Genomic DNA, 25715 nt, shown 5'->3' on the forward strand with positions numbered 1-25715 from the left:
CACACACACACTCCCTACACACACACACTCCCTCCACACACACCCTCCACACACACACTGCCTACACACACTCCCTCCACACACACACACCCACACTCCCTCCACACACTCCCTACACACACTCCCTACACACACACACACTCCCTACACACACACTCCCTCCACACACACCCACACTCCCTACACACACCCACACTCCCTGCACACACACACTGCCTACACACACACACTCCCTACACACACTGCCTACACACACACACTCCCTACACACACTGCCTACACACACCCTCCGCCTTCTCCCATCACCACGGCCTGTGCCCCCCAATTGTTCTGCATCTCCCCCCCCTCTCCACCAGCTCACACGTGTGCCATGGAAGGAGAATGCGTCGTTTCTCCCTGGGTACAGCATTATGGTTCGATAGGAATGTTTTAATCGTGCAGCGCTATCATTCCGTGATAATTGGATGGCTTGCTTTATCTGCGACCGTGGCAGGTGCAAGAAAGGTATTACAAACGACACTACATTATATATAAAGTTTGCCGTGTTCTTTAATTTTATTTTCCCCCCAATACAAATTGTTGAAGCTTAGGCATTAACTAGCGCATAACATATGTTTTCACATCACCTGAACACAATTGATTTACTGAATGTCGTAATAAGAAAATCAACTGCTACCACACACATACCACCCTCACATACACAAGAGAGCTGGTAACGTTTTTGATGTTTATGCATTACTCCGTCTCCTGATTGTAATTTCAGCGAAATCACAATTCCATTGTGCTCTGTAATCTGCGAGCCCAGTTTGTGTTTGAATGCAGTTTTCTGTGCCGCCACTCTAGAGCGTTTATTTGGTTTTGATTTTTGAAGAGTTTCGCCCTCCAGGTCTCCTTCCCTTTCTCCCCAACTCCCTCGGAGCCTCGCACCGCACCGCGAAATGTTCCCGCTTCGTTCACCCATCACCTCCACCCACCCCCCCCAAATCTATCGCCCACGCTCCCTCCTCGCCCCCCAAATATTTCGTCCCCACCTCCCTCCTCACCGCCCCCCCCCCCCCGAGACTTTCGCCCCCTCCACCCCCCCAAATCTTTCGCCCCCCGTATTTCGTCCCCTCCTCCCTCCTCAACACCCAGTCTTTCGCCCCCTCCCCACTTTCCCATGTTGATGGCAATCTCTTGCGATTATAAAATTGAGCCAGATGCCTCTGAATAGAGCCGGTTTTGGAAATATTTCATTAGCTCTTCCCCCAGAGGGGGGGGGGGGGAAACTAGAAATATATTTACGTGCAATGATTTGGCAATGTAAGCAGCCCGTGCTGCAGTGCCTTGCAAGTTCACAGCGAGTGCCCTGATATACGCAGCGCTGTGTTCTGTGAATCCGAATAAACAGGAATGTTCTAAATTCATCGGCCGATCGGCAGTACAGATTAATGTGCATTGAGCAGTTTTTGCATAAGCGAACAAGCTGTGTACCGATTTCCAACTTCGAGGTCTCACCATGGAAAGCCAATAGGCTGATGGACTATGTGTATATACAGAATGGAGTTCTGCTTCTACCATTTATTTTATATCTTAAAAAAATATATCTATTATTTGACACAATGCTCCACAACAATGAGTTTGAAAGCCCCAAGCTGAATCACATTTTGTTTACTATTTTTGTTACGTGGAAATCACACAATTTAATTATAAATGCACTTCTAGTTCGTGGCAAACAATAAACAAATGAAGATATATCATTTTTATTTTAAGCCAATTAAAAAGTTCTCACGCGGCAACTCGACAGCATCTGCCCTTTGAAAGCAACATTATAGATGAAAGTTAAATATGCCACCATTTAAAAGTCAATTAAACCTTTTTTTCTAAATGTTTAACATTCATAAAATAAAATTATGTCGTTAAAGTCAGTAACCTTTAAAGAAATAAGATGATTTCAGTGTGTATTGTAAATTGACCTTTCCACGTAATTCATAATTAACAGGCTTGAGGTGAGCTGTTCTGACTATTACAGCACATGGCAAGGCAGATTTAAGTTCTCATTATAAATATAGAGTGGCTTCAATTTAAATATTTGATGCTGTCCAAACATGTGTAATAAAGACGCTCCTTCGAGACGTCCATTTTGAATAAGTAGAGTCTTTATTTCTAAAGTTAACGTATTTACAACTTCGAGCGTAATCACCGGCTCCGCGCGTAATTACTACCCCGCTATCGGTCAGCCCCGATGGTTTCCACCTTGTCGCTCCGTGATCGGTCGGCCCCGATATGGTCCACCTTGTTCGTTGTTGGTTCCCTGGGCAAGCGCGCAGGTAGCGCAAGGCCACTCCCCCCTTGGAGGCTTCACTATCCGTTCCACCACCAGCGCGCATCCCTAGCCGCCTCGTCTATCCGTGGGAACGCCACTTTAGCGGGCGCCAACCAGGGCGCTATGGTATGCTATCGGTGGTTCATCGTCTCATCGCCGCCGGGTTGAAAATCGCTGCCTTGCACTGGATGGAGGGCAAAAAAAAAGAATCTCTGCCATCTCTTCATATGCCTGTTGTAGCGTGGCGCGCTCACTCTCAGGGATGGTACAGAAGGCCGTCAGCGCTCCATCGTCGATCACCGTCAGTAACGCTTGGGAGGGCCTCCTCTTCCGTTTCATCCGCTGACTTTGACCTTCGCCTCGAATCGCTTGACGAATGCAGCCCAGTCTTCTCCGGTGGCCATAGTGAGCGTCCATGGTGGTAGCTCGGGCGATACAGTTTCGGCTTGCGGCACCACTGGGAGCAGCCCCCGTGTGAGCGAGGTGGCTGCGGCACGTAATGGTGGCCGGGCAGGTGGATCGGCCCCGGCTTGCTGCGCTGCGAGGGGAGGCGGCCGCCCCGGGCCCAGAGATATCAGCTCGTCGCTCCGTGGGGAATTACCGCTGCCCTGGACTACGGGGATCGGCGGCTGCTCACAGGTCACACAGCGATGGCTCTTTCCCCTTCCCTCTCATGAATGATCGTTGTCAAAAGTCGATCAATTGACGAGGTAAGATGAACCAGTCTTTCAAGCTAGTTGCTTCCAGCCTTCCTGGGAGCTCTCCTGGCTTGGCGGTTCTAGTTCCCCGGTCCGTGGCAGGGCCTCCACCTCCTTCAGGAATGTAGCTGCTAGTGGAGTCCGGCTCCCGCTGGGTTCCGGGTCTTGAGAAGCTGGGGCGCTTATGGGACGATGCCTCCTTTTCTAATTCAGCTCCTCTTTGGATTTTCTTATGAGATACCGAAGACAGACATCCCACCGCTGCCACCAGTGTAAAAGAGTTCCTTTGAGACGTCCATTTTGAATAGGTAGTGTCTTTCTTTCTAAAGATAACAACTTCAAGCATAATTACAACTCCGCCTGGAATTACTACTCCGCTCCCAGTCTCCGATTCGCCAGATCCGATGGTTTACACCTTATCGCTCCACGATCAGTCAGCCCCAATGTCGTCCACCTTGTGCGTTGTTGGTCCCCATTCACGTGCCCAGACTGCGGGCCTCGCCTCCCTTATATATCCACTCAGCCCTGCCCCTATCGGACAGTGGCCTCCACCCCACTATGGCACGTGTCTTAATCTATACAGTACCTTCCGGCCACCTGTTCCGAATTATCTCAACATTTACTCTAGCACTTTCTCTTTCCAGTCCCCTACACATGGAATTTAAATAATTAAATACAATCTGAAAACATACACCTGCTTGTAATGCTTTCATACAAGTCAAATTAATAGTGATGCATCTTTGTAAACTAAAAACGTATGAAATAAAAACAACTACGCAAGTTTTAGTGCAAAGCGATTTCATCAATATGTTTATCATGCAGGGTCATTACAAAGACGGTCGGTGCATTACATGCTTTCAGAGGCGCTTCTGCGGCCGTCTGGAATACTCTTCCTTCCAATATTATGAAGCCACTTAAGCTATGCACTTTGAGATCTAGATTGACAACTAATTTCTTTATAACAGTTTTTTGTGTTTATTTTGTTGTCCTCCCACACCTTCGATTAGCACGGTTGGCTCTGCAGGGTGCAAAATAAGTTCAAGATACATACACTATTGGATTAAGGCCTAGCCCATGAAACATGGGTGGAGTGGTCAGGACTGAATGAGTGATCACTCACCACTGATGTTAGCTGTACCCGGGTAGCGAACTCCATTTACACGGAACACATCATTGAATTAAACATTCAAATTGGAGCACATCTTCCGATTGTTATGTAATTTTATTGAAGAAATAGTTATGTATTCTTAGCTCTTTCGGTAAAGTCACGTTGAAGGGAAACAATAAAATAATAAAATATATAAAACAATTAAGAAAATTCTCACGACGTTTCGACCATAACACAAACGGTCGTCATCAGGTGTGTCGGTTTGCATACATTTATTTATTTTTAAACGGTGTATTTATTTATTTTAAAAAAACGTCAGCGCCACGCGCAGCGATTTGGCAGTTTATTTAGAAGGACTAGTCCATCTATGTTCTGAAAAGAGGAGGGGGGAGACGAAAAATTAATGTATGCTGTCTGAAAGCCACTGTAAGCGTGAACAATCAATTAAGACCGGAAATAGTTTATCAAATCTTTACAATGATTGCTAAGCCAGAATCCATCTTCTCGGTTGAACTTGTCTCTGTGCTTGTATATGTGGATAGCCTCATGAACGAATCTCTCATGGTAGCCAGATGGCTTACAAAGAACCTCTGTCTTGGAAAAGTCAATGTCATATGAGCCTACTGAATTATAGCAATGATCTGCCACGGCAGAGGTGTTGGTCCTACCGTGTTTAAGGTCTGCTTTGTGTTCACGAATGCAGTCCGAGACATGGCGTTTGGTTTCTCCAATGTAACTACTACCACAGAGGCAACTTAGTTTGTAGACACCAGGGTACTGTATGTCCGGAATCACATCTTTTACAGACGGAACCAGATCACGGATTTTATGTAATGTGTTGAAACGGACCTGGATCGTGTGTTTATTCAAGATTTTGGAGATCTTTTTTGTGATCCCCGCAATGTAGGGTAAAGTGAAGGTTTTGAAAGGCTCCTCAAGAGGGTCCTTCTTCATGGTTTGAGTGATAGCTTTTCGGATTGTATAGTCGGAGTAACCATTAGCCTTAAGAGCTTGGTATACGTGCTTGAGTTCACTGCCTATGTGTTCCTGGTTGAATATGCATTGGGCTCTATGATACAGAGTCTTGATGAGATAATTCTTCTGTGATGGATGGTGGTGGGAATCCGGTTTCAGATAAGCATCCGTATGGGTAGCTTTCCTGTAGACAGAGTGGCTCATTGAACCATCAGGTCTCTTTTTAATTAGGACATCCAAAAAAGGTAGCTTGCCATCTTTTTCGACTTCCATGGTAAATCTGATGGCTGGGTGTATGGAATTGATGTGGTCGAAGAATTGGTCTAGAGCAGGCCGGCCATGTGGCCAGATGACAAAAGTGTCATCCACGTACCTCTTCCATAAGGTTGGGCGCAGAGTGGCAGTCTGGATGGCGTCAGTCTCGGACCGCATTCGTGAACACAAAGCAGACCTTAAACACGGTAGGACCAACACCTCTGCCGTGGCAGATCATTGCTATAATTCAGTAGGCTCACATGACATTGACTTTTCCAAGACAGAGGTTCTTTGTAAGCCATCTGGCTACCATGATAGATTCGTTCATGAGGATATCCACATATACAAGCACAGAGACAATTTCAACCGAGAAGATGGATTCTGGCTTAGCAATCATTGGAAAGATTTGATAAACTATTTCAGGTCTTAATTGATTGTTCATGCTTACAGTGGCTTTCAGACAGCATACATTAATTTTTCGTCTCCCCCCTCCTCTTTTCAGAACATAGATGGACTAGTCCTTCGAAATAAACTGCCAAATCGCTGCGCGTGGCGCTGACGTTTTTTTTTAAATAAATAAATACACCGTTTAAAAATAAATAGATTTATGCAAACCGACACACCTGATGACGACCGTTTGTGTTATGGTCGAAACGTCGTGAAAATTGTTATTGTTTTATATATATTTTATTATTTTATTCTTTCCCTTCAACGTGACTTTACCGAAAGAGCTGATAATATGAATTACTGCAGTCACGAAAGCTTTAAATCAAAATTCAACCGCCTCTACGGGGAGGGTTTTCACATAACTTTAAGATCCTTCAACAAACTCCGGGATAAGAAGGCTCAGCTGATCGAGTCTCTCACCTTTCTGAAGAGATGCCGCGACTCTGGGGTAATACCAATCGCATTTACACTGACCTCTGCTGCTGTAACTTCTTCTAATGTGAAACGAATTCTTTTCAAAACTAGCTTAGCTCTTATCTCGGAAAAAATCAGACTTATACGCACCGAACTAGATCAGTTAGACAAGACACTCTTCAAATCACACTTATCATTGATGGCAACAATGTCCACATCGGATTGGGAACATGTAGACAATATGACTGCCTCTTCAGCTGCTACTATGTCGACCAAATGTAAGGACAACCTGATTTCCAAATTTAACCTCCTCTTCAACAAAAGACCGGACCCACACACCAAAAGTTAGACGTTAACAAAGTCGTAATTAATCACAGTAACAGTTCTATTTCCGATGGTCTGAAATCTGTTTTAGCTTAAGATCTAAACTTTGCAGTCACACCTAAACACATACCAGTTAATGATATAATTGCCCAAGTAGACGTTGCTCTCAGGGTCTTGGGTCACATCGCTGCAGACGTAGCAAGATCTGAAATCGCTGCAACCCTCAAAATGCTACGATGCCAGCTAGCAACTTCAGCAAAAATGAGCGTTTTGAATTATACAAATGAAAAAAGAGGGATGATATTGTAGTCCTCTCAGCTGACAAGGGCAATGCTACTGTCATCATGGATAAAATAGAATACAACAACTAAATTAAATAATTACTCGACGATGGTAGTTATACAAAAATAAAAAGAGATCCCACCAACAGCCTCGTCACACAAACTAACGAAATAATTTCTGATTCAACCGCATTAATTGACCAATCTAAACAGTTTTCGTTGAAACCTTCTGCTGCCAGGCCACCAAGATTATACGGCTTACCAAAAATACATAAAGTAGATACACCCCTTCGTCCCATCGTCTCTACTATCAACTCCCCCACCTACAAACTGGCTCGTTTTTTGTCTGAAATCCTGCGTCCTTTCACTGGAAAAACCACCTCTGCGGTACAAAATTCTACTCACCTGGTATCGACAATCAAGGGTATTTCCCTGTCCCCAGACGACCTGCTTGTCAGTTTTGATGTAGTTTCCTTGTTCACCAGGGTTCCTGTACCTGACACCATCGCAATCATTGAAGACTTGGTTCATCAAGGACTAAACACTGAGGTATCCCCCCTGGTGAGACACTGTTTAACCAATACATACTTCACTTGGAATGGAACTTTCTACAAACAAACTGAGGGCACCCCAATGGGCTCCCCCCTTTCTCCGGTTATAGCTAACATTTTCATGGAGAAATTTGAGACTGACGCCATCCAGACTGCCACTCTGCGCCCAACCTTATGGAAGAGGTACGTGGATGACACTTTTGTCGTCTGGCCACATGGCCGGCCTGCTCTAGACGAATTCTTTGACCACATAAATTCCATACACCCAGCCATCAGATTTACCATGGAAGTCGAAAAAGATGGCAAGCTACCTTTTTTATTCCATACACCCAGCCATCAGATTTACCATGGAAGTCGAAAAAGATGGCAAGCTACCTTTTTTGGATGTCCTAATTAAAAAGAGACCTGATGGTTCAATGAGCCACTCTGTCTACAGGAAAGCTACCCATACGGATGCTTATCTGAAACCGGATTCCCACCACCATCCATCACAGAAGAATTATCTCATCAAGACTCTGTATCATAGAGCCCAATGCATATTCAACCAGGAACACATAGGCAGTGAACTCAAGCACGTATACCAAGCTCTTAAGGCTAATGGTTACTCCGACTATACAATCCGAAAAGCTATCACTCAAACCATGAAGAAGGACCCTCTTGAGGAGCCTTTCAAAACCATCACTTTACCCTACATTGCGGGGATCACAAAAAAGATCTCCAAAATCTTGAATAAACACACGATCCAGGTCCGTTTCAACACATTACATAAAATCCGTGATCTGGTTCCGTCTGTAAAAGATGTGATTCCGGACATACAGTACCCTGGTGTCTACAAACTAAGTTGCCTCTGTGGTAGTAGTTACATTGGAGAAACCAAACGCCATGTCTCGGACTGCATTCGTGAACACAAAGCAGACCTTAAACACGGTAGGACCAACACCTCTGCCGTGGCAGATCATTGCTATAATTCAGTAGGCTCACATGACATTGACTTTTCCAAGACAGAGGTTCTTTGTAAGCCATCTGGCTACCATGAGAGATTCGTTCATGAGGCTATCCACATATACAAGCACAGAGACAATTTCAACCGAGAAGATGGATTCTGGCTTAGCAATCATTGTAAAGATTTGATAAACTATTTCCGGTCTTAATTGATTGTTCACGCTTACAGTGGCTTTCAGACAGCATACATTAATTTTTCGTCTCCCCCCTCCTCTTTTCAGAACATAGATGGACTAGTCCTTCTAAATAAACTGCCAAATCGCTGCGCGTGGCGCTGACGTTTTTTTAAAATAAATAAATACACCGTTTAAAAATAAATAAATGTATGCAAACCGACACACCTGATGACGACCGTTTGTGTTATGGTCGAAACGTCGTGAGAATTGTTATTGTTTTATATATATTTTATTATTTTATTGTTTCCCTTCAACGTGACTTTACCGAAAGAGCTAAGAATATGAATTACTGCAGTCACGAAAGCTTTAAATCAAAAGATATAGTTATGGTTATTTTTTGATAATGATATGTATTTATATAATCTGTATTTACTGTATTTTACCCAATAAAATCACATTTGCATATATATGTAAACATTGTCTTTTCTCAAGAATAGAATTATACGGAGTTGATCAATATAATAAACTCAACAATAATGATAACCCCTCCTGTATTCTGTGCACATCTGAGGTGTCTTCAGATGGCAGCGGCACAAGTAGGTAAATTATGTTTTAGTGTTACCATTGTCAATAGAGTACTGTATATGGATTGTTCCAGGTAATGTTTTTTTTTATTAAATATGTTGGACAAATGTCCCAAGCAGTATCTTCCTGATAAATAGTCCCTTAGGCTCAGTGATTATTTTATAAATAAACAAACCTACAAATAGTCATTTTGTGCGTTGGTTACATAGACATATAACAACGTTAAATTTATCTTTGTTTAATCGACAAGCAAATTAATCAGAATTGACAAAGTGTCATTGATTTTAGTCAGAATTGATTCAGTATTGAAACACTGATGTATTTTCCAATTCCTTACTTTTTTTATATTGTCTCCTTTTCCCCAATTTTATTCCACTTCAATCGGGAGCGGTGGCACGGTGGACCATTCGCTCTGCTGTGAATCTGGCGACCTAAGTTCAATTCCTGACCACAGCTAACTTCAGTGGTTAGTCATAAATTAACCGGCCCTCTCCGGCCCTCCTCGCCCCCACCTTCACCAACCCTGCATTGACCAGCATGGGGAAGTATGATAAAAAAAATAATTACTGTGACTGACACAGTTTGGTAAGGCCGTCATCCAGCAGTGGCTTGACTACTGTAAAGGACGTGCATTGTTATTCCACCACTGGTATTTGTGTCATGTCATGAGCCAAAATATCCACGTGGAACTTTCTCAGAGCGGTGCAACCCTGTATTAGAGAACAGCCCTCTGAAGTAGACATCATGGAAGTGCCTCTGAGATCCCTTCCAGTAATTTTTTCTTCAAATCCACGCACATTTGACACGACTTTCGCAATTCGCCAGCCACAGACACATGTTTGTTGGACGACAGACCAATATTATTTAATTGCAAGGGCTGGAATAGTGCCACGTTCTGTGACAAACCAGGTTTAATATAATGTCATTTGTGGGGGCATTGGCGACTGGGCTGAGACCATTAACCCGCTGCACTTGAGATCCCAGATTAATCACGAGCGGCTGTTCGTATATCAGCTGGGGCCAGTGGTTCGGGGCAGCAACCCCTGAGCTACCTGGCTTTACCTCTCCATGATTTGAAATTTAAGAAGCCACAATGAGCTCCTCCCCTGCGCGCTTGTGGGGGTTGATGGGGGTGCATACAGATCCCTTGTCCTTATTTTTGCGGTAGAATGCACAACTAAAAAATCCCACTTTAACATTACTTGGTGGCTCCTGGAATAAATGCATCGTGTCCGGGTAGTCAGCAATCACCTCTGTGATCTTCGCTCTTAAGTCCGCGAGGCAGGAGAGCATAAACAAATAAAGTTGTTCCATCCCATTTGGAAGCGTAAAAAAAAAAGAGGTCCTCATACGCGCGGCACATTTGCTCGCAAGCTCGGTCGACCCTGTGCGTGTGTATTTGCACACAAAGAATGTTCACACAAATGTGTGTTTGCACTTAGTTTGGTCACGCTCAGCTCGGCGAGGTGCAGGCATCGGCAGGTGATGCGCTGGAGAATCCGTTATCCCGCAGTCTGTCGGTGCGATAGCGAACACGTTAGCAAGTCCATCGTGACCAACCCCCCCCCACCCCCCCTAAAAACGTGCCAGGGAAACTGCCTTGGAAATTATCCGTTGGTTAAGGTGTTTGAAGAGGAGTACTTGGACACAGTGATGCAACAGCTTTACTGGGGTAGGTGCGCAGGGCTGTGCCTCGGCTCTCCGATTGGGAGCAGCGGGCAGAACGTAATAATCAGGCTGCGCACCCATCACTCACGCGTAAGACAGCGTCGAGGGTAAATGTCAGGCTGCATATCGGGCCCATTTCTCACAGCTGGAGGGAGTCCCCCGCAACCCCCCCCGCTTTTTCAGTGCAATTTAACACAATATTACTCCTCCCTGACCATGTGCCGTAGAAAGAAGGAGATACCCACACTTTGCCACACCGCAAGCGACACCCAAACCAGCCTGTTGTCGCGGTCCCCTGTGGGGTGGTTTTTTTTGTTTGTGTGTGGAATCTTGCGTAGTCACACGGCCAGTGGTCACGTGACGCAAATGGCTCAACATTTAACGTTCCCACACAAGGAAGTTGACCCCGTGACTCGGTATTGCGAGGCCAGAGTGCATTTGTGCGGCCATCTGCATTGGGCGGGTCACAGACGTGTAAGGTGAAGGGAAATGTAACTGAAACAAGATGAAGGGACGGGCAATGAAAATATGCAATTGTTAGAAATGTGTCTGCAGTCTCCCACTGGAAATTGGGACGCTATTTTGATCGTGCTAAATACGCCCACGTCTTCCGAGGTGTCTGGCCAGTGTGGAGGAGTAGGCCAAATGTCCATTGGAAGATCTCCGTCTAGTGGAGGCCCGTTTGCCAGCAGCGGCATTAGCAAGACATTGCAGGGCTGCAACCTTAACCTTTCACGTTGTAGTGTCGACATCTGCATGTCGGGTGTTTTCTTTGTTCACCACGCTTCCCGATTAAAAAAAAAAGAATTCTTCATGGGCTTGTGCCGCGTTTCTTTCATTCAACAACATGTGGATTAAAGAGCACAGAAGCAATGCAGATAGCCTTGTGAAATTTACAGTTTTGAATTCAATACGTTTAGTATGATGTTTTTGCCATGATGTCGTTTCCGCACATTGCATTAGCGCACAAGCCGAGTTAATTCATTACGGGCAGAAAATTATATTTGACACATGAAAATGCTTCACAGCGTGGGCACAAGCAAAAGGAAAACAAAATTGAAAAAAATTGATTTCGATGCAATTTTTTTTTTCGTGAAAGAGAGCTCCAATTTTTATTGGGTTGGTTGGTTTATTGAACTTTGCGATAAGGTGGTGAAATCACCCAGGGATAATGGGTTTTGCGTTCATATTGCAGGCCGTGGCAATGGTGAAGGTGGGCGATTTTTTTTGGGAGGGGGGGTGAAGGGGGGGGGCTCTGCCCTTTTCCCAGTAGGCAATGGTTTGTGAGCAGCAACGCCCATATCTTGAGTTGATTCACCTAGTCGCTCTGTGCCGCACTAACACAACCAAATGTGAGATAAATGCGTACAACGCGCCGTTCATTTGCGCTCTGAAATATCAGAACAAATAATTGTCATTGCTAATCGCCTTTTGCGCGGACCCATTCTATATGTAACGCGATGAACGCACAAAAAGAGGCCTGCGAAGGCTCTAAATTGGCTTCTTTGTCTCATAACGTGACGACGAGAGCACAACCTTCCTCATTCTTACAACAATTCCTGCATCCACAGCGGCCGCGGGAAAATTCCGCGTCGGGCAAGACGGGCCCGCTGACGGATCCAAATAAAAAAAAATGTGTGTGTGTGTATTGAGCCGCTTTTACTCATTACATTCACGACAATAGCCTTACAAATGTGTGAATGGATCTGTGGGGGGGGGGGGGGGGGAGCGGTGAAAATGTCAAAATGGTTCCGGCGGAGGAAGCATGCATGCTTAGGTCAAGGGTTCACACATTTGGTTCCTGGGTGCAGAGGGGGGGGGGGGCGGACGAGGTGAAGCAAGGATGGTAGCGAAGCAGCCGATGTTTCACTCAGAACGTCGGCTGCTTTCGCGCGTGGAGATGAAATGTCACCAGCCTGACATCGGGGCCTCTCCTAATCGTCGTCATCATCATCATCACGTGTTCACAGCACGAGCAGTATTTATAAAGCAGCAATGGAATGTTATGGAGGATCCTGCCATGGTGTACACGGTTAGCACGCAGAATTTGATAAGTGTATAAGTCGCCGGTACAGTTGCATTTTCTGGCGCGGCAGTTGAAGCAATGGGGCAATTTCTTAAATAGCCCGCCCTCACCTCTTTGTGTCTGCCCAGCAATAAATGGCTACACCGCAGTTGATTGGCTGACCATCGAACAAAGACGGTCCAACTGCAACGCGCGTTTTCAGATGTGCTTCTGCGGCCGTCTGGAACGCTGTTCCTTCCGATATTAGGAAGCCGCTGGGAGCTATGCACTTTGAGATCTAGATTGAAAACTCGTTTCTTTAGAACTGCTTATTGTGTTTAGCTTGTTATCCCCCCTCCCCCACCCATCACCTCCGATTAGCACGGTTGGCTATGTACGGTGCAAACGAAGTGCAACATACATACATACAGGTCTGCTATGGTGTTCATAAGTGTGGGCACTTTCCACCTCTTCCAAGATGTCTGGCCAGGGTGGGAGAGTAAACAAAATCTATTCTAGATTTAAAGCTTTCGTGACTGCTAGGATCCATACTCTTTGGTTCTATCTGGAGTGCGCTGTCCTCCAGACAGTCTCGTCCCTTCACCTGATGAAGGCCGCTTGTGTTGTGGCCGAAACGTCGTGATTTTTTGTTATTTTATTTTCACCTACGTGACTTTACCCAATAGAACCAAAGAGTATAAACAAAATCTCTTCCATGGGATCTCTTCGAAGATACCTCTCGTGGAGGTCTTTCTGCCAGCAGTGGCGTGAGAGAGGAACTGCAGTGCTGCACCTATACCTTTAGGTGAATGTCACGACAACGCTGGAAATATCATAGTTGAGGAATAAAGAAAACACAAATAAAGCAGCAGATAATATATAAAGGCAAGCTATAGAGTTTATTTTCATATATGTTTCCAATGTATTATGTCCGAGAGGGGATGGAATGATGAAATCGAAACCTACGCTGGTGCGATGTGGATTATTACATCGCATGACCATGAGTGATAGTGGCAACTTGTGGTGGCTTTCATACAGAAGTGGAAATGATAATTGGTTGATAATGATGATTAAATTTTTCCATAATAGTGGAAGTAGTCTGACTTTGAGGTCTATGTACAAAGTGATGTCAGTGTGGTTTTATTTTACTCTTGCACAAAAGTTGTGGGTAAAACCCCTAATTGCAAAACATACCCTTGGGCTTTCCTCGTGGCATCCCTAATGTAAAATTCATGAAAAGTCACCCACGTTTTCCGCAACTCTTCATTAGGCCAGCGGTGGAACAAATGCTTTCAGAGATCAGTGCTGTTAATGTGAACATTTGTCCTGAGTAAATTCAGATGGCGTAGTTACCAATGTGGAATCAATATCGCTTACTCCACTGAGAACGAAAGAGAGAGAGAAATGGGCAAAAAAAACTGGGATAATTACCGATTCTGCCTTTTGTAAAAGTTCATATTTGGAGGTTGTGAAAGGAACGTTTGCAGTCGTGGGTTTGTTTAATCAGTTTGACGTTTACAGTTTCGGTCAGTGGCTTGTTTTCCTACCCTGAGTACACTTACCGTTAATCAGCTCAGGGTTAGGAAAATACCCCTGTTTGATGTCGCATATTGATCCCTCGGGGTTTTACCGTAGACAACCGGTGTTAACAGTCGCGTGTGTTTTTTTAGTTGTTGGGGCAATCGCAGACTGGATGCGTCGCAGTGAATTCCAAAAAAGGAAATCGGCTCCGTTATCTAAGAGTCCAATTACATCACGTGGCGCTGATGCGGCGACCGTAAATTGAAGGCATTTCATAATGCAGGTTTCTTTGGTTTAGATGGCGTACACATTTTCGGTTAGGTCGCGTAAATGGCAACTTGTGGTGGCTTTCATGCGGAAGTGGCAATGATCATGGTTGATCATGATAATGACATTTTTCCATAATATTCGAAGTGGTCTGACTTTGAGGTCTATGTACAAAGTAATACGTGAATGTGTTTTTATTTTATTTTTCTATTTACGCGATCTAACCCAAAAAAACACCCTGTATTATATGGATGATATTGGTCGCGAAAGCCTACGTGTTAAACTGGAAAACAGTTATCTGCGAAGAAACACAAGGGGCTGTGGTCGTCTCCCCCAACAAAATAATAAAAAAAAATACTCGGGCAGTGCGGATTGACAAACCGCCCAAGTGTTGACATCGATCTTACAGTAATGATATTCATTGACTGCCTTCGAGGCGATCCGACGCATCGTTAGGTCTCACGTCCGTGAGCCCGTGTGTAGTTTTCACACCGTGTTCTTTTGGACCAACGCGCGCGCGTGCTCGGCAAAAATTCCGCCAGCGCTCACCACAGGCAGGAAGCCATTTGAAATGAAAACACTGCACGAGGTTTAGTTTTTAAAAAAATATATCTCAAATGAATCCCTCGTCCAGCTTTCATATATATAAATAAGCTAAACAAGGTATTCAATTCAGTTCGAACTATCAGAGGCTGAGCTCTGGAAAATACTTGTTCCCCTCCCCCAGAAAATATTTGTGAAAAATATCCATGGGAAATTGAGCCCTCCATACACATTGATGCGATGGGCATCAATGTGTATTGAGGGCTCTTCACAGCCGACTGTAATTGACACATTCCTTGAGTGTTCTGTTCATATATGGATGCCTTTTCATCACGGCCATGGGCTGGTCTCGGACACGTTCGATACAAAGACAGAGCGACGTTGTAAACGAACTGATACCAATTTGTGTGTGAGAGGAGATGCAACGAAAGAGAAATCCCAAACTAACCAATGATGGAATAGGCACGGTCTGCCAGAGGGGTTCTTCTTTGCTTCACAAATTCCTACTTTAATGACGTGAAACGAGGTGATTAATAGCCGAAGGGTGCCCACGCGCATATATTTGTACCCCTGGAGCCATTTCAGCCTTGTGCGTGTGTGCAAATGTTGGCTCAAGCTGAGTGTCCTTCCTCTGTGCCCCGTTATTTCCCATATTCTATTCTGCTCGCTCTTTCAAACGTACACATTATGTGGACGAACAGAGGAAACACATCTCGCTTTAAAATATCAGTGACTCGATTTGCTCTTGCGTTTCATCGTATGCTCTTCCATTGAATTAGGAAGTTAATCCCGCGGCACTTTGCAAATGCGGCCGCGGCATGCATAGAAAAATAAACTCGTGCGCATATTAAAGTCAACATTTGCGTGCAAAACTGCGAAACCGTTGGGAGCTCGGCAAAACGTGATCGCAATGTTATCGGGGTGAATGCAAATTGCTAATTTCCTTGAAAAATTATTGGATCGTCGTGCGCTAAACTTTTCACGGCGGCCGGCAAATGGGGAAAGTCCGAGCCTGTGGATGAAAAAAAAAATCATCCCTTGAAAGGATTTCAGAGGTAGTTCCATGATCTCTCCTTCAGAGGGCTGTTCCGTAACACGGGGTTGCACTGCTCCGGATATTTTGCCTCACGACATGACACCAACGAATGCGGCCAGTTGTAAGAATCATTTTTTTCTCTGCCTCTCTCTTGCAACAACATTGTTTGTTGCAAAGCAACGCAATGCGGGGACCATGCTAATGCATCGCTCTGCGGAGGTACAAATGACGAACGGCAGGCTTTGACTGTGGATCCGAATCCACTGAGCTCGCAGCAGTCGTTAGAGCCAGTGACTCATTAATGGCCCACTGGTGTGCAAATCACTGAGCCACACTTTGTGCCACGGGGATTCAATAATAATAATTATAATAATTTGCACACCTTTTTCTGTCTGCTTCCGGATGAAGGCCTCTTTCATGCTGTGTAGATCACGGGCATTTGTTCGAGCATCTTTTCACTGCGCCAGTCATTGCGGTGTTGGTGAAGTGGGCATGGGAAAGGCCATTTAACTAGGTTCAGATATCAATCGCCACTGATGTTAGCCGTGGCTAGGATGAGTGACAGAACAATTAAACTAGTGAATTATTATGCAGATATCTATATATATTAAAACATATCACGTAACAAAAAAAAAATTCAGGTGCGAAGGCGGAGGTTTATTTCGCGACCATTATTTGCCTGCTATAAATTTCCACGTTGATAACCCACTTCGTTGAGGTTTCATTTGTGGTCAGGTTGCTTCTGAGAAAGAAGCTAATAGCTCAGTGTGCTTTACCTGGTAAAATAAAAAAATATATATGGTTTAGATGTATTTGTATTTTTTCTGATTTGTTTGCCTTTCCTATATTTTGCACTCATATCGTGGTTTTTGTATTGTTTATTGTTGTAACGTTCTGATCCGCCCCTACTGGACATCTGTGAAAAAGAGCTTTATAGCTCATCTGATTCATCCAGTATAAATACATATTCTGATTCTGTGTGTGCAGTTTGTGGGGAAATGGAGGATGGTTTGCAGTGCTTATTAATTTTTAATTAAAATACATTTTTCTGTTAATTGCCTGCTCAAGACCAATTTATTAATTGTTGCTACCTCTTTGTGCATGCCTTGCCGATGTCAGATTTAATATTTGTGCAGAGTATGCGCAATAATTAGATTTTTTTGCTTGCTTCAAAGTTTCCATTGAAATTTTGAGCACAAAATTGCTGTTATTTTATCTAGCATACTTCAATCTCCAATTTTTGCGACATTTTCCGTGGCAAACTGCAGATATGACATGTCGATATCTGGCACTTTTACATTACATGGTCGTGTTCCAGGGAATATAAAAATGTAGCAGTGTGTGGTTACTTGACCGAGGAAGAAAACTTTCGTTCTTCTTTATTAAAATGTCATATTTGTCAGAAACTCACATTTTCCTTTAAATAATGAAGCACAGAGTGTGTTCGGTACAAGTTGTGAATTTATTGTCTCTCAAAAAAAAATATTCTCTATCTCAGCATCACAGGTTTGAACAAAACTCTCCTTTTATTTGGATTGAGTCCCAGGTTGCACATTTGGATGTGAACATAGTGCAAAAGCAAGCAAACAAAAGATAAAACGAGATGCGTTGTGTTTAAACGACAGACGTTTCATTTCGTGGTTACGAATGTTGTGTACAAACATTGCTGAACAGCTCAAAGCCTGCACAATGATGGCTGTATACAAGCATACTTCTGAAATATTTACACATACGGATGTCTATAAATAATGTATGAAGCTCCATCGTGAAGGCGGTTGGAAGTTTTTAGAGAGGTCATGCTCATAGCAAATATAAGTAGTGAAAAATAGCAATCGCTCTTGATAAAACTTGATAGTCGGGCTGCTGGGTCAGTGGTTTATATACGACAGGGTTTGGCTGAGAGCGAGGTGAGATTTCTCACTCATACCACCCATTGTCGTTCTCCCCTTGGGTGGCCTCAATTAGATTACTCCACTTAGGCTGGCAGTAGAGCTACGGGCCTCGACACTTTCTCAAATGCATGGGAAGGCTTTGATTGTATGTATGTGTGTACGTATGTTGAACTTTTTCAGCACCGCACGTAGCTAACCGTGCTAATCGGAGGTGCGGGGGAAAGGACAACAAACTTAACACATTTCTTGAATTGAGCAGATTTATGATTATAGGAGCTTGCGAAAAGAGGCGATGGGAGGGAATTCCAAAGCGGAGCCGTGCGAAGCAAGACCCATTCACTAACTAAACTAATCTTACTACAACTAAACTGATATTGCGATAATCGCCGTATCGTCAAAAAATGATAACTCGCCAACCCTGGTGTTAATCCTAGCCTGACATCATATACCCAGCTGCAGGGCACCTCCGTATTACTCGTCTAGCATGGTTACTGATTGTGTGATCTTCACCCACTGATTCCCCTACCCGGGACTCGGTCTACCAGACAGAGACTGATTCGTCTCATCCACACTGCGCTCAAACAATCGCCCACAAATTTTCTTGCTGTGGTTTTCACACCTGATGATGATTGCTTGTGTTGCAATGGAAACGTCGTGAGAATTTTATTGTTTTTTATTTTTATTATTTTCTTGTTTCCCTTCTACGTGGTGACTTTACCGAAAGAACCAAGAATGTGAATCCCTGCAGTCACGAAAGCTTTAAATCAAAATTTAAATCGCCCACAACTTCAATTCCTACATCTTCCCTCGCACGGCTCAACTTCAGAATTATCTCTCGTTGTCTCAAATTCCAAGCTCTTACAAAAAAATAATAATAACAACATTGCTCCATATTCTTAGCTCTTTCGGTAAAGTCACGTTGAAGGGAAACAATAAAATAATAAAATATATATGAAACAATAAAAAAATTCTCACGACGTTTCGACCATAACACAAACGGTCGTCATCAGGTGTGTTGGTTCGCATTAATTTATTTATTTTAAAACGGTTTAAAAATATTAAAATAATACAAATTAATGCAAACCGACACACCTGATGACGACCGTTTGTGTTATGGTCGAAACGTCGTGAGAATGTTTTTATTGTTTCATATATATTTTATTATTTTATTGTTTCCCTTCAACGTGACTTTACCGAAAGAGCTAAGAATATGAATTACTGCAGTCACGAAAGCTTTAAATCAAAATTTAACATTGCTCCACTGAGCTCGGGACGCTTATCGACCCGTATCGACTCACAACGTTGATAGTGCTGTTTGTTGCTGGCTCCTTGACACGCTCTGGGCCTGGGGCTTGTGCCCAGCCGCTTGCAGGTTGCAAAGCAGAAGGTCGTGCGACTTGCGACCCAATGAAAATGCCTGTCGCCGTGTGTCACAGTAGCTTAGCAACACGGCGCTGCTTGAACTAAATGGAAGCAACAGTTGATAGAACTTCACAATTGATCGCTATTTATTACTCAGAAGAAGAAAAAAACGTGTTAGATTTTATTATATATCGATGTAAATAAAAGTTCAGCTTTGCCAGAGCCTTATACGTGTTTTACTGTTTTGTAAAAAAAAACCTCTGAGTTTCATTCCAATGTATTTGTTTTTTGGCTTGTTTGTAAAGTAATTGGGTTATGCGTGGGTTCTTCTCATCGCTAAGGCAGCGCCGTAGTGGAGTGAGAAGGCTGCGTGATGACCCAGGAGATGGCAGGTACCACAACAGATTCTTGAATCCATCACCGAGGTTTTTATTTTTTCAAGAAAAGCTTCGTTATTTTGATCTGACGCATAAAGTTTATCACATCCAAATGTAAATATGGAACAGCTGCACTGAGATTGCATGAAGAAAGTAACAAAATACAAATCCTAGGCGGAGTCAGGCAAAGCGATACAACTCAAGTCTACAAGACAGCGCCATCAATGGATTTGGCCAAACATGCCAGTGTATGGCTTGGTGAGATTTTTTTCGTGTAAATAAAGGGCATTCGTCTTTGTATTAACCGAGTTTTCCGACGTAACGTGTATTTTGTTCGTGATGTTGTTGTTGCTGCTGCTGCTGCAGAACAGCTACTGTGCAGTCCCGTACTCTGGGTAAAAGGTCTTGTTAGCATTGCCCTATGCAGCTACACTGTGATCCAACTCACTGAAAACATTGCCCGACAACATTCATGCCCCACCCCCACCCACACAGAGAGAGATAGAGAACGCCACGAGCACGTGTTCTCGGAGCATTATCTCCCGTGTCAAACCGTGCGGACAGATTTTGTGGCTATGTCCGTTTGAAAAGAACTTGGTTCCAAGGAGATGAATCGCATCGCAGTGGCACAAGTCAATGCAGCAGTCGGATAAGAGTTTCAAAGCGAGCACAGTCTCGCGTTGTCTGGGGAACCGTGAATATGTACGGCCCTTCGTCAATCACCGTCTGTGTGAAAGCCACACGCCGTTGCAGTTATCGGGGTTGTTTGACCATACTTCGCCACGCTGGTCAGTGCGGTGTCGGTGATGGAGAGATCGTCCAGACGCAGTTCAGATACCACTTCCCCCCGCACCTCCGATTAGCGCGGTTGGCTACGTGCGGTGCGAAAGAAGTTCAGCGTACATGCGTACAGACTTGCCGCTGATTGTTAGTCGTGTCCAGAAGTTGAACTCGGGGTGCCGTGGTTTGGAGCGCAGTGCGCCGACCACCGTGCCACCTTGAAGGTAAACACAGAGTGGCTTCAGCATCACTTGTCAAAGCCATGTGTACTGTCGAGTTTCATCCTTTCCAACATTTCATTTAAATATTGGCTGCATAACTCGGCATATCCCTCCCAGAGAGGGCCTTGCAAATGTGTTTGTTTTGTTTGCATTTTATTTTCGTGCGATAGGCACATGGTTGTCTTTGTCACACGTAGAGGGAACCTGAGTCTGTCATGAATACTCTCCTGGTGCAAACGAGTTTAATTGCCACAGGGAAAAAAATATAATTTCAATAATAAACACAACTTGGTGGTGTAAAGTCAATATTATTTGGCATCAGCAGCATTATCATCCCAATGCCATGTGGATTATTGAGTTTAATTTATTTGAAATTTACGTTAAACATTTGGGAAAACGAGACAACATTGCCTCATGAACAAGGGATACAGTGAGGGAAACAAGTATTTGATCCCCTGCTGATTTTGTACGTTTGCTGACTGACAAAGAAATTATCAGTCTATAATTTTAATGGTAGGTTTATTTGAACAGTGAGAGACAGAATAACAATGAAAAAAATCCAGAAAAACGCATGTAAAAATTTTATAAATGTATTTGCATTTTAATGAGGGAAATAAGTACTTGATTACTCTGCAAAACATGCCTTGGTGGCAAAACCCTTGTTGGCAATCACAAAGGTCAGACGTTTCTTGTAGTTGGCCACTATGTTTGCACACATCTCAGATCTTCTCCAAGTCATTAAGGTTTCGAGGCTGACGTTTGGCAACTCGAACCTTCAGCTCCCTCCACAGATTTTCTATGGGATTAAGGTCTGGAGACTGGCTAGCCCACTCCAGGACCTTAATGTGCTTCTTCTTGAGCCGCTCCTTTGTTGCCTTGGCCGTGTGTTTTGGGTCATTGTCATGCTGGAATACCCATCCACGACCCATTTTCAATGCCCTGGCTGAGGGAAGGAGGTTCTCACCCAAGATTTGACGGTACCGTCCATCGTCCCTTTGATGCGGTGAAGTTGTCCTGTCACCTTAGCAGAAAGACACCCCCAAAGCATAATGTTTCCACCTCCATGTTTGACGGTGGGGATGGTGTTCTTGGGGTCATAGGCAGCATTCCTCCTCCTCCAAACACGGCGAGTTGAGTTGATGCCAAAGAGCTCCATTTTGGTCTCATCTGACCAAAACACTTTCACCCAGTTGTCCTTTGAATCATTCAGATGTTCATTGGCAAACTTCAGACGGCCATGTATGATGTGCTTTCTTGAGCAGGGGGACCTTGCGGGTGCTGCAGGATTTCAGTCCTTCACGGCGTAGTCTGTTGCCAATTGTTTTTTTTTGGTGACTATGGTCCCAGCTGCCTTGAGATCATTGACAAGATCCTCCCGTGTAGTTCTGTGCTGATTCCTCACCGTTCTCATGATCATTGCAACTCCACGAGGTGAGATCTTGCATGGAGCCCCAGGCCGAGGGAGATTGACAGTTATTTTGTGTTTCTTCCATTTGCGAATGATCGCACTAACTGTTGTCACCTTCTCGCCAAGCTGCTTGGCAATGGTCTTGTAGCCCATTCCAGCCTTGTGTAGGTCTACAATCTTGTTCCTGACATCCTTGGAGAGCTCATTGGTCTTGGCCATGGTGGAGAGTTTGGAATCTGATTGATTGATTGCTTCTGTGGACAGGTGTCCTTTATATAGGTAACAAGCTGAGATTAGGAGCACTCCCTTTAAGAGTGTGCTCCTAATCTCAGCTCGTTACCTGTATAAAAGACACCTGGGAGCCAGAAATCTTTATGATTGAGAGGGGGTCAAATACTTATTTCCCTCATTAAAATGCAAATCAATTTATAACATTTTTGACATGCGTTTTTCTGGATTTTTGTTGTTGTTATTCTGTCTCTCACTGTTAAAATAAACCTACCATTAAAATTATAGACTGATAATTTCTTTGTCAGTGGGCAAACGTACAAAATCAGCAGGGGATCAAATACTTTTTTCCCTCACTGTACATGTCTAACCTCTATTGCTCCGAATTTTGAAGTTCCATATCATCATCATCATCATCGTCATTATGATCAGGTTCACATTTTATAAACACACTTCGTACACATACCCCCGTACGTATTCACCTTAGCCACCTCAGCCGTGTAGATGCTGTTATTATACATTACGTCTGGCGAATGCTGGAGAGGGCTTGGGGGAAGTGGAAGATGCACGGAAGTGACAGATTTCATTATGAACTCTGGATTTGGCTGTTACGGCACTGTGGCAGCAGGGATATGTAACGTCGAGCTCGGCCCTGCCGCAATGTCAGGGCGTGATGAGCAAGAGGCCCGAATGGTGACTGCGGAGGGCAGTGCACCGTTGAGAATCTACAGGTCATAAATTACGACTCATGCAAGGTACTGGGACTGGGGTATCAGCCACGCTGTTCCAGTTGTTATTATTATTCCATATCCGGCAATTATAATTGTTGTTATATTATAGCTTTGATTGTTGAAGAGTTTCTTCATGACTCACAAGCCATGAATAGGTAGCCATTCATGTGTTAGTTTAAAAACTGATCATATAATCGGGAGACCGTTACAAATGTAAAATTTCATCACGCCCCCTTAGAATAAAGAGCAGTCTTCAATTCTTATCGACTCTATCTCTCTGGGCTCTCTATTTACGCTATGAAGAAAGGCCATTTCCCAAACAACGTCGCCTATTATCCATTTTTCATTTTAAGGCCACAGCGGTATTGACGATTATTTTTTTGTTATTTGCATTCGGGCACCACTGCCAACGCAGCGTCACCAAAACAATCAGGCTTCGTGCATTTTTCTTGGCAGGAACACATTTTCAAACAGCTTAGAGTGTTTCGGGTGTTCAAGATTGGCGTGCAAGCCAAACAACTGAGATGATCTCAGAGCCTGGCTACACAATCGAGCGATGCGGATTTACGTGGCGCACGATATTCCTTCCGAAGCTGTAATGAGCCCAGGGCACGGGAGGTCAGATGAAAGTGGTTGTTTGTTGTCTATATATAATTTTTTGAAATGGGACCAGAGGAGTCTGCGCATTGAGCAACAAACGGTGACAGCCAGGGCTTCATTTCTCACTGAATATTTTCCGGGTTTGCCGGCCAATTGGAGGGGTGTGCTCGATAGCGAGAGGGGGATCTGCTGGATATGGTGTGCCGGGTGCAGATATATTTTCTGGGTCAACGACAGACGTTGGCTCAAATGATTCCTCGTGACAGGACACAACGCGTTGCGAGCATGATTATTGTCGCATGCACACCACGACTGGAGGTGGAATAGTTCCATAATGGGAAACAAGGTGCGCTGGTGAATCTACGAAAACAACGATCCATCCCCTCTCACGTTCTCCTACCTCGCTCCCTGTCGTCCAAGGGCAGTCGTGTATGCGTGGTGCTTCCAGAACATTTGATTTAGAGATCTGCTAGGGATTTCGGCAGCCGGTTTCGTGATGGAGGGGGGGAGGGGATGCAGCTTCTCCCAGGGGCAGTAAACACTGGGCCTGCAGCAATGCATCACGACACGTGTGTAATTGTGCACTTGAGAACCGGTTTATCGCAATGCGTGCAATGTCTATGCAAATGTTATGCCAGTGTACATTTTATGCTAACAAATTGAGCAACAGTGTACTAACAAGACAGGCACGAAGAAGCGATGCAAGAAGTTAATGTTAACATTAAATACGTAGTGATCAAATTTACGGACTAGCTGCTGGGGGTTGGGTTGGGGGTGTTTGAGGGAACCGTGGATGATAAGAGCTGTTATATCGCTCTCTATCTTGTTGTTGGTGATGTTGGTAAGGTTACACGTTTGGGGATACGGTAACGTTTAGTTAATTCACAGCCGAGGTGCGGTGAACGCTCCCCGCTCCTATAATCCAGAGAACAACTACAGGGGATGTGGTGCCGCACTTAAAATGCACTTTCAAATATAGTATTATAACTAAAATACAATCTGTTCAAATAAGCTTCGAAAGTTTTTTTGTTTGTTTTATCAAGTGTGGTCAATTTAAGTATAAGAATTTTTTTTGCGTTCATACTCAGATTTGGGTATAATTAATTCAACGCGAATATGAATAATCAAAGTCAGGGTCACTTGGGTTGGCAAAAGCCCTTATGCCTCTCCCTCCCACGCCCCTCCTCTGCAATAATATTTTCAGTGCATGACGTGTGGCATTTTTGTTAAAAGGAAATAAAGGATGGGCCTTAATCACATGCGGGTTTTTTTTTTAATCAGGCTATCCCAATCTTTCACGGGCCTCATTCAAATTCACGATTTACGTGACCACCGTTCGTCACCTCTGCCAAAATCGCAGCTTTAGTTATGAGCCTAAGGCAGTCCTAAAATAGCCCAGGTAGATCAGTCAGAAGAGTGGCAAACCAATGATTTTTACAGGGCACAAGTTCAAATCCTGTCCAAGGTTAGTTCAACCCATCATGTCTTTGCTCTCTTAAGCTCTCTATGCCTTGGGGGCAGGTCCAGAGCTCAAGCTGCCTCCATTCAATCTGCCCCCACATCCCCTCTTCACTTGGCAACACCGCGCTCGCCACATGCCCTGGGGTGCTTGAGCCACTACTAAGAAAGGACAGTTGAGGTTGTTCCCCCACGCCTCACCGAAGTGTTTTTTTTAGGTGACGCCATCACCGTTTACCTGGGATGATTGACAACTGCGCCACCATGGGGCGCCACGGTGGCGAGATCTTAACCGCCTCGCCTGGTGGGGTTTGAATGTTCTTTCCCTGGTCGCGTGGATTTCTCTCCGGGTCCTCCGGTTATTCCCTCCACGTTTAGAAACATGCGTTTAGAGTACAGTATTTGGCTGATATACATTTCCACGCGATAAGCCACTTAATTGAGCAATCATTTGTAGCCAGGTCACTTCTGAAAAAGAGCCATAGAGCTCAGTGGGCCTTACCTGGTAAAATAAAAATTGTAAAATAGTAGAGTATATATGCGCAATGATCACCACC

The sequence above is a fragment of the Petromyzon marinus genome, chromosome 33 (assembly GCF_048934315.1).
Source record: "Petromyzon marinus isolate PM22_M1 ecotype Great Lakes invasive population chromosome 33, UKy_Petmar_22M1.pri1.0, whole genome shotgun sequence".
Classification (NCBI taxonomy): Eukaryota; Metazoa; Chordata; class Hyperoartia; order Petromyzontiformes; family Petromyzontidae; genus Petromyzon; species Petromyzon marinus.